Raw genomic sequence first — 16,554 nt, forward strand, 5'->3', positions numbered from 1 at the left:
CTGCGCGCTCCACGGGCCCTTTCTCACCTCCGGCCAGACAACCACCCCGCGGCCGCAGAGCAGACTCTCAGCCGGGGGAAGGAGGCGGCAGTGAAGCGCTCGGGACGGGAGTACCCAGCAGGCCGCCGGAGCGGCTCCCAGGGGCGCCGCGGGGTCCGAACGGCTGCAAGTTTCCCTGGGGGATGGGCTGCGTCCCTCCCGGGGGGAAAAGCAAACCCTCGCGGGCAGAAGGAGCGCGCCGGGGCGGGGGTCGCTGCTCGGCCGGCCGGCGGTGCGGGGGCGGCGGGCGCGCGGCGGGCGCGCGGCGGGAGGTGAGCGGAGGTGCCTCCCGGGCACCGCGCGGTTGGGGCCACGCGCAGGCGCACTGGGGCCCTCCCGCCGGCCGGTCCCGGGGTACAAAGAAGCGCCGCGGGGAGACGGGGTTCCTGGAGGCTTCGGCGGCCGCCTGGGGCTCCGGGACGCAGCCGCCGTCGCGTCTCGCCTGGCTCCCGAGGTTTACTAGTCTCCCGACTTCTCCCCTTGGCCGTGGTCGCCGGGCTCGGGTGGCCACCGTGCGTTTCGAGGTTTAATTCTGGCGCTGGCCAGCAGGGGCCGGCTCCGCCTCCTCCGCTCCGCCCCCCGCCGAGGTCCCGGAGCCCGGCGGAGCCGCGAGCCGCCCGCCCGCCCGGCAGGTTGGGAGGAGCGCTCGGAGGTGAGTGGGGCCGCGGGGTCGCTGCGCCCTTCCCCCCGGCGGGGCGGGCGCGCGGGCGCCCGGGCTCCGGCGTCTGCCCGGGGCTGGAGCACAAACTTGGCGCGCGCCGGGGGCGCGGGGCGGCGGGGGCGGGGGCCGGAGGACAGCGCGCGAACTCCGTCTCGGCGGCCCCACCGCGGGCCTGGGGCCGGGTCGCCGGGTTTGGCGCGCACGGCGGCGGGGCCCGTGTGGAAGGGGAGCGCGGCGCGCCAGCTGGGGGCAGCGGGAAAGCCCGGCCCCGGCCGGGGCGCGCTGCCCTGCGGTGCCCCCGGGCCTTTTCATCAGCTCGGGGTGGGCTGCGAGATTCTCCCTGCGACGTCGCCCCTTGAAGTTCTCGGCTCCACAGGAGGGGCTGGCGGCCCCAGAGCAGGCAGGTGGCCTCGAGTCGCCCTCAGCCGACTCCTGGAAACTCCTGGCCAGGGTCGGAGGGGCGGGGAGGTGGGGGAGGGGGCGGGAACTCTGGGCCTCGGGGGTCTGCGGAACTCGGTCTGGACCGCGTGGGCTTCTGGAGGATCCCCGGCGTCCGGCCGAGGGAGGGGGCGAGTGCCCGCGGGCGGACCTGGTCCCGGGACGCCCCCTCTGACACGCCGCGTAGGCAGACACGCGGGGAGTCTGCGCTCGGGGCACCTGCGCCCTCGCCGGGGCCCGTCACCCCCTCCGCCCGGCCCGCGGGGGGCTCTCGGCGGTGCGCGCCGCAGGCCGGCTGGAGCCCTGCGCACGGGGGCACTTGGTGAGGGCTTTGGTCGAGTTAGCACGGAAACCATCTGCGGCGTCCCCCAGCGCCGCCTCTGCGCATCGCCTCCCCGGCTCCTGTGCTGCCGGAGTGTGTCTGACGGAGCGTTATCGGGACGCGAGCGCGGGGCTGACCGGGACTGTTAGTCGTCGGGATCCGCACTTGTCAGTTTCTTGCCCCACCCTCATCCCCTCCCCCGCCCCCTGCCTCCCAGCTGCGTTGAAATCAGAGCCGGTTTTCTCATTTTTAATTCATGAGTTTGTTCAACTTGATTTTTTAGGTGTACTTCGCATTTTATCTGTTAGTTCTCTTCATCTAACTTTTTCTAAAAAAGTTGGGCACTCCTCCACCTTTAATTTATCTTAGAAATTGAGATACAGCCCTGCCTGGCGTGGCTCAGCGGTTGAGCATCGACCTGGGATCCATGCCCGGTTGTGGGCTCGATCCCCAGCAGGGGCCGTGCAGGAGGCAGCCGATCAATGACTCATCACTGGTGTTTCTGTCTCTCTCTCTCTCTCCCTCTCTCTCCCTGAAATCAATAAAGATATAAAAAAAGTGAGATACAGTAAACATGCCATAAATGTACCCTTTTAAAGCGTACAATTCGGGGTTTTAGTATATTCACAAAGTTGTGCAGTCATCATTACTACTTAATTCCAGACATTTTCCAAGAAGAAACCCCATACCCATTGTCAGTCACTCTCCATTCCCCCTTCCCGGGCCTAGTACTCCCGCATTTTAAGGTGAAGTTTCCCCAAGATAGAGATTGAGAAAACCGAGCAATTATTAACTTCAGTCCTTTCCCACTTAATAGATTTTGGGGAAAGGTGCTGCTGCTGAGGCAGTGGAAGAAAAATTAAGTATAGGCTGCCCTAGGTGACGATTAAAAAGACTAAGGGGCCCGGCGGGCGTGGCTCAGCGGTTGAGCATTGACCTAAGATCCAGGAGATCAGGGTTCGATTCCCGGTCAGGGCACATGCTCAGGTTGCGGGCTGGCAGCCGATCAGTGACTCTCTCATCATTGATGTTTCTATCTCTCTCTCCCCCCTTCCTTTCCTCTCTCTGAAATCAATAAAGATATGTTTAAAAAAAAAAAAAAAAGACTAAGGGTGGCGGGGAATCCTCCAATGGAGGGGTAATTGCCTTCTTTAAGGGTACACAAGTTAGCCTTGGGGGGTGGCTCAGTTTGGTTGGCACGTGGTCCTGTTTGTGGATCAGATTCCTGGTCAGGGCACATACCCAGATTGTGGGTTCCATCCACAGTCAGGGTGCCTACTGGAGGTAACTGATGGATGTGTCTCACATGGATGTTTCTCTCCCCTCTCCCTCCCCTTCCCCCTTCCCTCCCTGTCCATATTTATATCTATATCTATATTTATATCTATGGATACACAAATTAGGAATGTGATTATCCTCATGGGACACAGGGTTGCTTTGGGATACTCTCTGCACTCCTGCACTCTAGATTTGCCAAGTCCACAAATCAGTTCTGCCTCAGCAAAAGTGAGTTCTGTGTGTGTGTGTGTGTGTGTGTGTCTGAGATGTTAGAGGGGAAAAAGGATTGCAGATTTAAACATAGTTTTGTTTTAAATCATCCACAGTGGCCCCAGAGAAAGAAATCACAGGCAAATGGCCAGTAGAATCCACACATTCAAGACTTGGGTTCATTTTGTGAGAATCAGCTCATGCTCAGGGAATAGTCCCCTGACCTGAACTGCTCATGCATGAATCCCCTAGCCCAGGGCGGAGGAAGATGAGGAAGGTCTAGCTGAAGGAAATTCAAGGAGTTGGGGAAGGGGCAGGAGGCCGGCTGAAGGGAGTGTGGTGAGAGCTGAGGCCTGTTCAAGTGGAGTAGCTGTAGAATCCGCAGATTCAGAAGCAGCAGAAGGGATCCCAGTGAAAAATTAACAGATATTTTACTCGGGCATTTGTTGGATTATTTGTGCATGTTTTGAAAATCACATTTTAGGGAGCAGAGTTGAAGCTAGGTGACTTGCGCAACCACCACACTTCTCTTCCGCTCTCCAGTCAAATAAAGAAGCCAACTTGGTTTCAAATGTTACAGGAAATTTTATGCCTCTTGTGTGGGTGGCTTGGCTTCTGCCTTTTTTTCTTCTTTTTCTTTTTAGCATAATTTAAAAAATTGAACTATAGCATACAATATGACAGATTGTTACAAAATGAGTGTAAACTTACTACTGGCACCAAGATCAAGAAACAGACTGTTGTGTTCCACCTTATTGCAGAAAGCGCCTTGTGCTCTTTTCCAATCACTATCTCTCCCCAAGGACTAGTCTAACCATAGGTTAGTTTTGCCTGTTTTCGAGCTCTGTATACATGGGATCAGTGGGATCATAGACTGTGTGTCTGGGTCTGTATGTGTATAGACTTTTTCTCAGCATTGCGTGTGGCTATAGTTCAATCATTATTGCTGGCCAGTGCTCCACTGTGTAATTATACCCGATTATTTATCCGTTCTAGGGTTGATGGGCCCTTTGAGTTGTTTACAGTTTTTGTCAGTGGTGAACTGTGTGACTCTGAACATCCTAATACATACCTTGATACACGTGAACACGTTTGTGTTGGGAATGTACTCGGGAGTGGAATTGCCAAGTTCTACTGTTCAGTTTAGAAGATACTGCTAAGCAGATTACAAAGTAGTTGTATAGTTTATACGTCTACCAGCAGTGTATGGGAGCTCTGTCCTATACTTTTATTTTTTTTATTATTATTTTTTATTGTTTATTACAGATGTCCCTTTTTCTCCCCAGTGACCCATTCCACCCTGTCCCAGCCCCCTCCCCAGTCCCTCTCCCCACCATTGCCCTGTCCTGTACTTTTAGAAAAATATTTGTATTGATTTCTACAAAGAGAGGAAGGGAGAGGGAGGGGGAGAGAGAGAGAAAAAAAAACAAATATCTATGTGAGAGAGAGACAGTGATTTGTTCCCTCCTGCACACCCCATGGCTAGGGATCGAACCGGCAACCTTAGATACAAGCCCTTGACCAGGAATGGAATCTGAGACCCTTTGGTGCTGACACAACCACTTAGACACACTGGCTAGTGCTCCAATCTCATGGTTATGTTTTCATTTAATAATCTAACCAACACTGGAAATGTATGTTAAATTTTGTAGTTTTACTGGTATATGTACATTGCTACACGAATCATCTTTGTACATACAGGTTTTCTACTTTTGGATTATTTCATAAACTAGAGACTTGACTTTTGACAATTCCAGATCCTTATTGTTGAACTGTTACCTGCAGAATCAAGTTGTGCATGAATCTAGTATAGAATTAAAGAAATCTTTAAGTTGCTAATATGTTACTTGCAAAAAAGTTATCTCATTAGTTGAAATCACAAATTCTCAAAATAATGGTGAGGTTGACCCTGATGTCTTCTTGATAAATAGTGTAATTATAACTTCTGTTGTAATCTTACTTACCAATCACGTAGTATTTTTCTTTATAAGATACTTTTTGCAAAGGTACTGAGCTAGGAGCTTTAGGGGATACAAGAAGAATCATACCATTAAGTAGTTTATTGTTCAGAAATTCTGTATAAAAATTAACAATACCACCTAGGCAGAATTCTTATATGTGACAAAGGAGTGTTTAGTTCACTTAACAGATACTGAGTGCTTATATGAGTTCTGAGTCAGAAAAGGTCTTTCTTGCCTGGTTGGTTAGGATTGGCTTCCAAAAACAGTAAGACTTGAGCTGAGCTTTAAAGAGGTCTTTAGAAAGTGGCTAGGGAGCTGGTGTCTCTGAAGAAGAGAAAGCACTGAGCAATCTCAAGGGGGGAGATGAAAGGTTCATAGATCACTCTGGATAAAGGGGATGATGCTGTTTTCTTACAATTTTTTGTTTGGGAGCTATTGAAAATAAGCAGAGTAATATAAAGGTGGAAAAAATGCTTAGAGCAAAGAGCTTCACAGAGTTCATAGCAAGTGGGGAGATAAAAAGATACAGAATTGTAGTAGCAGTCAGAAGGATGGGCATACCCAATATTAATGGCTTATTCTGGAAATGTAGGGGATGGAGAAATTAATGCTGAGTAAAGAGATTTGGGTGATATTTAGGGACTCTGGGCCTTGAAAACTGTACAGCTGGAGATTAAAGGGCATTGCAGTCTAGGTCGTAGTTTTTGAAGAAACAAGGCAGTACAGTGGTACTTGACGTGTACTAAGTGTGGTTAGTCACATGTTTGGAGACCAGGTGAATGGCAATTTGAGATTGTACCTTTATCCAGTGACTTCTGACTGCTGAATGAGCCTGGTGATCTTTGTGGAAATGAAGCTCTGGACCCAGATTCTGGTTTGAATCTAGGTTCTGCCACTTTTTGTGTGGTCTTGGTACAGTTACTGAACTTCCCTGTGCCTCAGCTTCCCATGTCTAAAATGGGCATAATAAAATGAGCCTCCTTGTGGGATTATTGCGAGGGTTAAGTGAGTTAAAACACATAGAGTACTTAGAAGACTGCTTGATACACAGTATGTTCTAAAGATGTTTGCTGTTGTTTACTTTTAAAATTTTATTTTTTCCCAGCTTTATTGAGGTATAATTGACAAGTAAAATTGTAAGATATTTAAAGTGAACATCGTGATGATTTGATATATGTAAACATTGTGAAAGAATTCCTCCCATCTAGTTATTTAACACATCATCACTATGTATATTTTGTGTATATAGTGTTAGAGCACTTAAGTTCTGCAGTTTTAGCAAATTTCAATTGTGCAGTACCACGTTATTAAATCTCCGAAGTCACATTTGCACCTTGTAAGAATGCAAAGCTAAGAAGGGTTTAAAATGATAACTAATACCCATCACTCCTCTCTGATCCTAGTTCAGAGTATAGTCTCTTTTCAGGTATCTTAACAGTTGATTATGTTTTTAGTTCTTCTGGTGGTTGTCATTGATCAAATGATGTTGAAATTTAGTGGCTTAAACACTTGTTCCATGGCATTGTGGGTTGAGGCAGGGATTGGCTGGGTGCTCTCTGTGATGCTGACTGAGGTCTCTGTGGCTCTTAGCTGGTGAATGGGCCGGTGTGGAGGGTCCTAGAAGGTTTGGCTCCCATGTTGTATGCCTTGGCCGGGGATAGCTGGGAGGCTGGGCTCAGTGTTGACTGTTGACCAGAGCATGTATGTATGATAATTTAAGCATGGTGGCCCTAGATAGTCAGACTATTTCCATGGCCACCAGATTCCTCCATGTATAGTCATGCTCCGTGTAACATAAAGGCCTGCTGGGCGATTTCACTGTTGTGAGAACATCAAAGATGCACTCGCACAAACCTAGGTGGTATAGCCTACTACACACCTGGGCTGGATGGCTGTTGCTCGTAGGCTGTAAACACTTGAACAGCATGTTATTGTACAAAACACGAGATTGAATCAAGCAAAAGAGAAAGGAAGCAATCAAGAGACAAAGTAAATCCTAAATGTATGAGGCTGCTGCCTGCATAACTCGGCATAGTTTTACAGCAAATTTTTTAAATCCTCACTGGAAGATACGTTTTTATTGATTTGAGAGAGGAAAAGAGAGGGGGGGAGCGAGAGAAACATCATCAATCGGCTGCCTCCCGTACTCACCCTGACCAGGGGCTCAAACCTGCAACCTGGGTATGTACCCTGACCAGGAATCGAACCCGCAACCATTTTGGTGCCTGGGACAATGCTCCAACCAACTGAGCCACACCAGCCAGGGCTACAGCAAACTTTTTTAATAAGTAGAAAGAGTACACTCGAAAATAATAATTAAAAATAGAGTATAGTGAATATAGAAACCAGGAACATACTCATTTATTATTATTATCAGTATTATGTACTGTACAGAGTTATATGTGCTATACTTTCATATGATTGGCAGCACATTAGGTTTGTTTACACCAGCATCGCCACAAACACCTGAATAATGCATTGTGCTGTAACTTTACAATGGTTATGATATCAGTAGGTGATACGAAATTTTCAGCTCCATTATAATCTTATGGGACCACCATTCTATATGTGATCTGAGGTGGACTGAAACATTGTTATGCAGTGAGTGACTATCAGGGTTCCTTAGTGAAACAGAATCATAGGATGTGTATATATTTATAGAAACAGACTTATAAGGAAGTGGCTCACATGATTATAGAGGCCGACAAGTCCAAAATCTGCCACGTGGGCTTGCAGATTGGAGGCTCAGGAGGGCCGGTGGTGCAGATGAAGACCAAAGGCAGTCTGCTGGAGAATCCCTCTTGCTTGGGGAGGCCAGTCTTCGTGTCCTGTTCTGGCTTCAGCTGATTGGATGAGGCCCACCCAAATTATGGAGGGCAATCTGCTTTACCCAAAGTTCACTGATTAAAATGTTAAGCTCAACCCAGAACACCCTTCATGTTGACACACGCAGTTTACTCAAGGCACGAGCACCTCACCCGAACCAGCTGGAAGCTTCACGGCCTTTTATGACGTAGCCTCAGAAGTTACATAACTTCCCTTTTACCAAGCTCTGTTGGTGGGAGCACTCGCAAAGCCTGCTCAGACTCTAGGGGAGAGGACATGGACCCACCACTTAATGGGACGAGTGTCAAAGAATTTGCAGCCTTCATGTTAAACTGCCACAGTTTGTACTACTCGATTTTGCAATTTGACAGTAGCTATTAACTCCCTGTTAAGGAAGAAGGGGGATTTATATTACTTTGCTCCTCTCTTCCTCTCCCCTCTGCCTTCCAATACAGTATTTATTAAATATCCTCTTATTTCTGTCTTATTATATTTCGTTCTCTTTTCTTAGTTACCTTTATAATTTTAAATAAAGCATTTTGTACTTAACAAGGCCATGGAGAGGTGGAAAAGTCAGGTTTGTTGGGGTGTGTGGGGTGGGGGGTGGGGGTGGGTATGGGGGTGTGTGTGTGTGTGTGTGTGTGTGTGTGTGTGTATGTTTGGGAGGGGCAGTGTAGGAGACCAACAGAACTGTCTTGACCAGGGGAAGCCTGACAATGAGGCTCTTACTAAAACACTCCAGTCACTGGATATGCGAATTGCCTGTGAGTATGTACCTTGCGTGAACGTGGCAGGTGACTTAAGCCATGCTTTTTTCATTACAGAAGCAATCAGTTAATTGAAAAACAGTTATATTTCAAACAGTGTCAGGAAGCCTGTAGCTTTGTTGGTTTTTTTTTTTAAATTCATTTAGTTAATGGAATTGAGCATTGGGGCTTTAACTCTCAGAAGACATACTAATCCCTTTTTATAATTATCTGATCCCCTGAGAGGCACACAAGATCCTTTGTTCTTGTTGGTTTACCTTTTTTTTTTTTTTTTAAGAGACAAATGGTTTATTTGGTAACAAGGAGTGAAAAAGGAATTCTTATTCCTTCTCTGTCTGGCGACTGATCGGCGAGAGTCAAAGGCTAGCAACATGCAAGAATTCCCTGGTGGCCTCGAACGTCTCTTGCAGAAGTGCAAAGACGCCTGAGTTACATGACTTGCAAGTAGTATTTTCTAGACAGAAGTGCCAGCTGTTGTGCTTTACAGTGTCTCAGCAGTTGCTGCAGTTTCCTTCTTGTCTTCCGTCTTCTGGTGTCATGGCAGGAAGCGAGTGCTTCCTTGATTTACTGGAGTCTGTGAGAAACCCGGTGACGGGGTTGATGCTGGTGCGGCCCGTGACAGCTACGGACATGGCCTCGTCATCGCCAGCGGCCTTCCCTTGGCCGCCTCCTGAAAAAGCTGCGGCTGCCTCGCAGGGTCATTCAGCTCCTGTGGGCATTGCATGTTTCCTTCTTCATGACAAACAGCTCAAAGCACTCAGTCAGACCCTCTTCAGAGCAGTGCCATTTATTTGGCCAAAGGGCTCGTTATGTGGGTGTGATCACAGGACTGATGTATGTCACTTCCAAGCTGATCTGGGAGCCTGGCTGTGGTCCCAGGGAGAGGGCATTCAGAAACTCTTGCCATACAGATATTATCAAGAATTTTGCTGGTTTCTTCAGTTTCAAAGAGGTTAGTTTCCGGCAGCTTCGCCCCCAGGGCTTTGCTCCAGCTCTTCTGTCATGCCCGATTCTCTGGAAGAGTGGGGTGAAATCAGTCTCCTAGGCTTGGCCTTGCCAGCCATCTGGATGGTAGGTGACCTTGTAACTGCCTGTGATGTGCTTCACCAGCCCTGAAATCATCTTCTCATGATTTCCGTGAGATTGTGATAGTCTTCATAGGGCACGTAGAACTCGTGTGGTGAACACAGAATTGTGAATCGGATCAGTCCTTTGTTCTGGAACTGCAGTCCAATTTCCTAAGCCCAGAGAATGCCACCAACCACGAGCATCCTATGGTAGAGTTCTGGGGCAGTTCTCATATATAAATTCAGGTCCAGCTCATTGTGGTAGGTGATAAAAGGCTTGGCCACAGCTCTTCCTGGGATGGTGTTCATCACGGGAGTGTCAATCTCTAGGAATCCCAACTCATCCGAGAAACTCTATAATATGTGATGATCTTAGAGTAGATGATAAATGTTTGCCTCACAGAGTCATTCAGAATCAAGTCCAGTGTCTCTGGCCATGTGTGTTTAAAAATTGAGTATTGTAGGTAGAAGTCCCTTTGATATTTTATATAATTTTTGGCTTGATTAGAAGCAAGGAATGTAAATTTTTGATACCTGCATTAGCGTTTTGGTTAAATTTGTTCAGATTTCTGTTGGTAATTCTGTTTTACTGTTTTGTTACTAGAAAGGTGACCTGGCCCTGAGGGGGTCTGCTTAGGGCCTGCTGTAATGTGTGGGTTCTTGACTTTGTGCAGGAAAGATTTCACAGCACGTGTCCAGGTGATTTTCAGAGGATGTTTATTAAAGCTGGGGACAATGAAACAAGGAAGGGCTGGGGAAATGAGCCTAGGCTGGGCTGCTTTGGCTCACTAGAGAGTCAGAGAAAAGGGGACCTTGGGGACAGGGTCAGGTTTAGCCTGGCACAAGCTGCCACTGCCCATTGCTCCCTGGGTGTAAGCCTTATGGGGTCCCTTAGAGTTTAGGAGATACATGCCTATGGGGGGGAAGAGGGGGAAGGGAAAGGCGTGAGTATGCTCCGGGGAGGGAGAGCAATCTGGGACATTTGTGTTTTTGTTCGTTTGTTTTAAAGATTTTTTAAATTGGTTTTTAGAGAGAGGAGGGGAGAGGGAGATAGAAACATCCCTGTGAGAGTAACATTGATCAGCTGCCTCCTGCACATCCCCTTACCTAGGGATGGAGCCAGCAACCAGAGAATGTGCCCTGACTCAGAGTCTTCAACTGGCAACCCTCAGGTGCACGTGATGATGCCCAACCATTACTGAGCCACACTGGCCAGGGCTGGCCCTTTGTTTTTTGAGGGTTTTTAAAGGCTAAGCGTTTAGGGGAGGTCTTGGGGAGAATATTCATCAGCTTTATGCTAATATGCCAAAATGAGATTTATTCCCTTAACCTCATCTGACCTTGGGTGTGGTTGACAATGGCACTAATTGGGTTTCTGCTATCTCCCTCCCTGAGTAGGGTGATTTAAACTATTTACCCTCTGGTTGAGGAGAAGTGTAAACCATTTACTATTAAGTGTCCTTGGTTAGAAAAGCTAAGATTTCCTGTTTACTAGAAGGCAGTAAACTGCTTGGCCCTTTATCTGTCTCAGTTTCCCTATTCCACTTGTCCTGCCTTACTAGCCCGTCTCACTTTGACCTTGGGGAAAAACATGAAAAAATAATTAGAGCAAAAGTAGAAATCAAGCTTGAATTCATTCAGTCTCATTCTCTCTCTCTCTCTCTCTCTCTTTCTTATATTCTTCTCAACAGCTGCTTATTCCTATTCTTTTAAAAAAACTGATTAAAAGAAGCCCGTTTTAGGGGCTGGGATTGTTCATATTATGTGATGCTATTACTCGCTTTTCTACCAAATACTCCCTCATATCCCTTCCCCAAAATAGAGCCATAGACCCAAGCTGATCATCTTTGCATCATACCTCCTTCCACTCACCACTCTTGCCCAAAGTGTAGCCTTCTAATGTCAGGGATTACTTTTGTCAGTTTTTGAATTTTATATACATAGAATCAGAGTGTGTACTCTTACGTGTTTGGCTTCTCTCGCTCCGTGTTACATTGTAAAATTGATCATTTTTGCTTCAGGCGACTGTGGTTCGTTCATTTCCATTGCTACATTGTATTACTTTGTGTGAAGACGCTACTGTTTATCCGGCCTACTGGCGATCTCCATTGGGTTGTTTCCAGTTCTTGGAGCAATAAGAACAGTGCTGTCATGAGCATGTTTGTGCATGTTTTCTGGTGAACATGTGTATACCTTTATGTTGGATGCACATCTGGTAGTGGAATTGTTGGGCCACACCGTTCAGCTGTAGCAGAATCAGTCAGAGAGATTTTATTAATTTACGCTCACAGCAGTGGTGTGTGAGTTCCAGTTGCTCCATATTCTAGCCGATACTTGTTACTATCCGTTGTCTTATTTTAGCCAGTCAGGAAAATGTGTTATTGAATTCTTCAGACTAATGAAAACGGGAGCCTCGAAAAGTGCTTCTGCTCTTTTGGTGCACGGGATGACACTCCGACCAACTGAGCCACCCGGCCAGGGCTTGGTGCATAATTTTTAAAAGGAAAAAAGAAGGGAGGTGGTCAGCACAGGGAGACATTGGACCTTGTGAAGCTTCGGTAGCAGTGCTGGAAATTTTGGTCATTTCCGAAATGAGTAGTTTTTATGAAACTTAACATAGGAGTTGGTGTGCTTGAGTTTGTTTTGGTTTAGTTCCTGTTGGCCCTTTGAAATTTTGTCCTATAGCTTCTATTTAGGGCATTTATTTTATCTTCTCAGTTGTTTCTTTTTAAGGAACATATGCTTCTTTGAGAATGCAACCTAGGCCCTGGCTGGTGTTACTCAGTGGTTAGAGCATGGGCCCCACTAACCCAAGGGTCGCTGGTTTGATTCCCAGTCAAGGGCTTATACCTGGGTTGCAGGCTCAATCCCAGATCCCAGTGGGAGCACGTGCAGGAGGCAATCCATTGATGTTTCTTTCTCACATCAATGTTCCTCTCTCTTTCTTTCTTTCTTTCTTTCTCTTTCTTTCTTTCTTTCTTTCTTTCTTTCTTTCTTTCTTTCTTTCTTTCTCTTTCTTTCTCTCTCTCTCTCTCTCTCTCTCTCTCTCTTTCTTTCTCTCTCTCTCTCTCTCTCTTTCTTTCCCTTCCTTCCTTCCTTCCTTCCTTCCTTCCTTCCTTCCTTCCTTCCTTCCTTCCTTCCTTCCTTCCCTCCCTCCCTCCCTCCCTCCCTCCCTCCCTCCTCCCTCCCTCCCTCCCTTTGAAAATTGATGGAAAAAATATCCCAGGGTAAGGATTAGCAAAAAAAAAAAAAAAATGCAACCTAGTTTTGCTAGTTTTGTACTTATTCAGGGTCTATGTTCCATCTTCCCTTAGATATCATTAGGGGTATTATTGCTGATCAAGGGATAGACATTGTTAGTCTTAAATACCTTTAAGATATTTGTGGGTACGGTGTGGCCTCTTGGTGGCAGGATTAAATCCTGGGTGGTGTACCTAAAGTGTCCTTGGAGAATCCAGGCTTCTGACCTTTCTCTGCCTCTGGAGACACCACACTGTGATCTCCTTTCAGAATTATAATTCAGGAGCAGGGGAGGAGAGGGTGCTGAATCCCTGTCAAGGAGAGGAGGTTGGGAGAGAAATTACTGAAGTTTGCTAAGTTCCTTAGCCCTGCCAGGGTTTCAGTAACAAGTGGGAGATGTGATTCAGATAGTTACTGATAGGAAAGTTTTGTATATTTAAAACATTCTTTTTCAAAGTTGAGGGAATGTATGGTTATTCCTCTAATGAAATCATATGAACTTTTGTTCTAGTAAGTTTTTATTGGGGGTGGGGGAGGAAAGGGGAGCAGTTGTGGCTCTGGAGTGGGATCTGGGATCTGAGAATTGTTGGTCACGCTGCGAAGGACAGCAGTGTGGGTGGGACGCCCCGTGCAGCGATTCGAGGACTAGCAGGGGCTTTTTATGGACTGGCCTGGTGGCAGTTGTTGATTGCGTATCATTTCATCACTTGAACACTAAGGCTGCCACATCAGCGTGAAGGTCCCAGTTCATCAGCCGTCGTGGTTTCGGTGCCCACTGCATGGTAATTTGTCCTGTAGGTGATCAGGATTTCGTGCTTTTGTCAGCTTGTTTCAACACTTTGGTTATAAAGAGATTCGTCCTAAGAAGCTTTGACCCTACCTGCCAGGTATATGCCTGAGTGAGAGCACTCTAAGCTACCATCCCCAAATTCAGTGGACTCTTTTTTCCCCCCGGAGAGTTTGAATCTATTTTTAGGCTAATAGAGAAAGAGAACCTTTTCTTTTGGGGGTGGGGAGGAGTGTTCTTTTAGCCAACCTCAGGAAACAGAAGGCTACTGCTTGGATGCTCCTGGAAAGGAGGAAAACCTGATTGAAAGGCCTTTGTTTTCCCTTTGCCAGAACCCCATGTGCTCACAGAGCTTTTTCACACCTTCCAGAGCACCAAAGCCTGTCTCTCTCAGAAGCAGGGCCACTGTCCTGCAGGTCTGCTGGCTGTTGGCAAGGGTGTGCCAACGGTTCACCTCTTGAAGTCAACAGTGAGTAAGAAGACCTTGAGGACTCTTAGCCCGTAATGATTCGATAAAGTGTTTGCTTTAGAACAATGGAAAAAACTGTCACCCTTTCCTATTCTCTCAACTGTCCTCGGAAAGGGAGGAGATACTGCTTAAGGAGCTTGAAGTTTATATAGTTTATGAATCATTTCCCTTTTCTTTTTTCATTTTCTTTGAAAGAAAAAAGTGTTGTGAACCTCTGGCCTCACTTCCTCCTTGACCAAAGACCTGTGCTCACCTGTTTACCCGATCAGAGTCCTGACTTACAGCCGTGACTCACATGTGACATCTGTATTTAAGTCCGGGTCCCAGGCCGGGTTGTAGGTGCCAAATCCATGGAAACTGCCTCATCCCGAGCATCTCCTTTTCTCTCCTGGACCCTCAGTGATTCAGAAGAGCTTTTTCTTTCCCATTTCTTCCCCATTTTTTACCTTTATTTTTAGTCCGATCATATTGAAGGGAGGCGGTTCAGCATAGGGCAGTGGGGTAGACTCTTGGGCTCTAGGGTCTTAACTCTGCTGCCTCCTGCCAGGCATGTTTCCCTTTGCCTCTGCTGGTCTGAAAAGACTCATTAATATCGTTAAGCCATTGTGTTTATGTGTGTCTTGTTTTGGGGGAAGGAGAAGAGGGAGGGGGGGAGATCAGGGAGGGAAGATAAAGGAACACCCAGGATATAGTATTTCCTGATTATAAAACTCCCTGGGGAAAAAATCTTAACTGTCTTGTTTGCTTATGACCCGAGAAAGGGCTGTGATCTCAGGTAGCCCACAGTGGATGGAAGAAGAACCCTGGGAGCATGTAAAAGGGCAGAGTTGTTGGGTATTTGGCTCTGGGAACATTTCTTCTGGGAAATACTCCACAGGACTGCTGGTTATGCTGAGCTGTGCTGGAAGCATAAGATGGGTCTTCTAAGGACTGGTGTTGCAAACCATTCATCATTTATAACAATGTTTCCAGGGTGTAAAGCATAAATTGAAAAACTGGGCTCACTATAGGTTAAGTAGGTGAGTCCGTATCTGAAGCTTTGGGGAAGTGAGGATAGTAACTCTGTAGTCATAGCCTAGGGCCTATGCAAAGGCTGAGTCCCATATAGTTAACTTTCCTTAAATCGGTGGCTGTATAGACCAAGAGGATTGGGTCTGTTTCTCATAGCAACATGTACTATTTTGCTTATTCTCGTGTTTATGACTATTAAGAACTTTTATTTAGAAGTACATATTAAGAGTGAAAAGGCAAATAACAAAGTAGAATATATTTGTCATCCATATATCCAGCAAGCAACTTGTGCAGAATCTGTGAAGAACAGTTACCAATTATACACACACACACAAAACCCTAATTTTAGAAAGAGAAAAATTCATCAGGAAAATGCAGATTGAAACTACGCTAAAATGCCAATATGCACTCACACAAATGGCAAGACAAACAGACAAACAAAAACCACACAAACAAAACAAAACAAAATCCAAAAACATTAATGGAGATACAGAGAAGCTCAAACTCTCATACACTGCTGATGGAAGTGTAAATTGGTTTAACCACTTTGGAAAGCTATCTGAACTAATCTATAAAGCTGAACAAATGCATATGCCATGTCTCAGTGCTTACACTCCTAGATGTATGCCCCCAACAGGAATGGGTGCATATGTGCACCAGAAGCATTTACAAGAATGTTCATACTGGAATAATAGAAACAACCCAGATATCCCTTAATAGGTAAATAAGTTGTGGTATGGGTATGCAATGAAAGGCTAAATGGCAATAAAAAAGAACAAATTACTGCTACACAGAACAACATGATGAATCTCATAGATATTATATTGAGTAAAAGAAGTAAAAAACAAGTGTACGTGTTATACGATTTTATTTATATGAAGCTCAAAAAGAGACAAAAAATAATCGATGGTCAGAATAGGGCAGGAGGTGGTGCAGGGGATGTAGTCACTGGGAAGGGGTATGGAGGGGCCTCTGATGTTCTCTATCTTTGACCTTGTTGCTGATGACATGGATGTGTTCATTTTAAGAATTCATCATGATAAATATTTAAGACTTACGTATTTTTCTGTATGTTTGTTATTCAATTTATTTTATTTATTTATTTTTAAATATATCTTTATTGATTTCAGAGAGAGGAAGGGAGAGGGAGAGATAGATAGAAACATCAGTGATGAGAGAGTCACTGATCGGCTGCCTCCTGCACGCTCCCGACTAGGGATGGAGCCCGCAACCCGGGCATGTGCCCCGACCCGGAATCAACCGTGATCTCCTGAACCCTAGGTCGATGCTCAACCGCTGAGCCACACCTGGCCCTGCTAAGATCAAGCATTTTAAAATAAATAAACCAGTAAGGCTTACTGGCTGCAAAAAGAAAGAAAGGAAGGGAGGGAGGGAAAAGAAAGACTCATTTAAACTGGCTTAAACAAGCCAGCATCAACAATAAGGAATTCATTGGAAGGTACCCAGTGAAACCCAAC

The 16,554-nt window shown here is 46.4% G+C and overlaps 1 protein-coding gene across 6 annotated transcripts in view; it reads left to right on the plus strand.

The window, feature by feature from the left end:
- Positions 1 to 623: 623 nt before the first annotated feature.
- The window catches only part of KANK1 (KN motif and ankyrin repeat domains 1), a gene marked incomplete at its 3' end in the record, with an annotated part of 179,362 nt that continues 163,431 nt past the window's right edge, over positions 624 to 16,554 (plus strand). For 3 of the 6 annotated variants that reach the window (XM_081152475.1, XM_081152478.1, XM_081152473.1), the window contains exon 1: positions 624 to 691. The remainder of the gene's footprint in view (positions 692 to 16,554) is intronic. The other 3 variants (XM_081152474.1, XM_081152477.1, XM_081152463.1) reach the window with 1 other exon arrangement.

The sequence above is a fragment of the Miniopterus schreibersii genome, assembly GCF_964146895.1.
Source record: "Miniopterus schreibersii genome assembly, chromosome: 11".
In the NCBI taxonomy this organism is placed as follows: Eukaryota; Metazoa; Chordata; class Mammalia; order Chiroptera; family Miniopteridae; genus Miniopterus; species Miniopterus schreibersii.